Genomic DNA, 1,901 nt, shown 5'->3' with positions numbered 1-1,901 from the left:
GTAAACGCGGTTTGTTGGTGGAGTCCCTTTCAAATTTGTCCAGTAATACCTCCATTACTATCTCGGCTATTATAGGTGAGGCTGGAGAACCCATTGGCATTCCTGATCGCTGCTCGTAGATTTTGTTATTGTACTTAAAATAACAGTTCTCCTTAACGCAGAATTTTAGTATTAACAAGAATAATTCTTTCGTCAATCTCGTCCCATCTTGAGGCTATGATTTCGATGGCCAAATCCACTGTTATCTTAGGAAATAAGGACACAACATCGAATGACACTAAAATCTCATCATCAAATATATAGGGGCCTTTAATTTTGTTTTTGAACTCCATTGCGTCTTTAACATTATATTTGGAAGACTTTGTTAAGTTTTTCAGAATGTTAGTGAGGTATTTACATAAATTGTATGACGGAGAATTGACGGACGAACAAATAGGCCTAAGTGGAGTGCCATCTTTGTGGATTTTCGGCAATCCATAAATTCTCGGTGGGTTAGCCGTTTTACACATAAGGGAATTCTTCTCATTCAAATCAATGATTTTGTTATTGTACATTCTTTCCACTATGTCATTATTCTTGTCCTGTAACTTATTCGTCGGGTCGCGTTTTAAAACTCTGTAAGTGGCTATATCATTCACCAAAACTTGCATTTTGGCATCATATTCAGATTTTTCCATTACTACAGTTACATTTCCCTTATCAGCATTGAGGACTAAGGGCCGGTCGTTCAATGTCTGATTAGCACAAATCGGAGGTAGAAGCTCCGGTTAGATACAACGACTGCTTTATCGATCAGATGTTATATGCATGATGTCGAAATCGCCGATAATGATGTTTACCGGGAAGTAGTGATAACCAGACATTGAACAACCGGCCCTAAGAGTTGTTTATTATTTTTCAGGAATTTCTGTGTGGAACGTGGGGTGTCACTTATAAATTTGTCTCTCATAGAAGTCGTCGTTTTGTTAAGGTGGTCGCGTATTAGCGTTGTCAAGTTGTTTCTTTCAATCCCTTGTTGTTCTTTGTCCTTAATTGTTTGTATACGGTTTTCTCCGTCTGCTATAAATTGGAATAGTGGAAAGTTTTTGTTTTCTGTTGGCAAAGCATATTTTGGACCAAGAGATAAAAGCCACTGAATATCTGTTGGTATATTTATGGTTGTCTTATTACAAAACCATTCTGGTAGCACCCTAATGTTTAATAACTGTTTTTGTTTCTGCTTTAGTTTTACATATTTTTTGGTCTATGTCTTCTTAATTGTTGTTGTGAGTTTATTTCTTAATAATTTCTCACTTTCGAAAAATACGATGGAATCATTTATGTTGAGCTGTTTTGTTATTAGTGTTTCTAGAATATTTACATTTTACATTTTGTCGATACAGTGAATGCTTTATTCTGATGATCAGGTTTACCGGTTTTAGTTACACCCTACTAATGTAAGCCAATACTTCGTTTGAGAGTTGTTTTGGTATTTGGTTGTTGCTAGTGTTGTTGTTGATTGTGTAGAGGATATTTTTGTGGCGTTGCTGATGAAATTCGGAGTTAAGCCACTTCTTCTGCACCTCTCCAGAAATTTCGTGGATTCCGCCAGTCTGGTGATTTGTTGTAGACCGTTTTGATAGATTTGATGTATTTTTTTGTCCGGATATCATAATTGTCTTTAATGTTTGTATATACACTAGATGTGTATTTATCTTTACGGTGTGCCCCCGTTTTAACATTTTATCCTATCGTTTATTGGCCGTTCGTTACAAACAATATTGTATATTTTTCGAGCTCAAGGCCACATGAAAATCAAAACACAATTTTTACAACGCTTTTATCAACTTGCAATGTTGTGCATCCAGAAACTTTCAATGTTGTGGATCCAGAAACTTTCAATGTTGTGTGTCCGACACCAA

The sequence above is a fragment of the Rhagoletis pomonella genome, unplaced genomic scaffold (genome assembly GCF_013731165.1).
Source record: "Rhagoletis pomonella isolate Grant_MI unplaced genomic scaffold, Rhpom_1.0 Rhpom_scaffold_00005, whole genome shotgun sequence".
Lineage (NCBI taxonomy): Eukaryota > Metazoa > Arthropoda > Insecta > Diptera > Tephritidae > Rhagoletis > Rhagoletis pomonella.
This window is presented reverse-complemented; position numbering follows the sequence as displayed.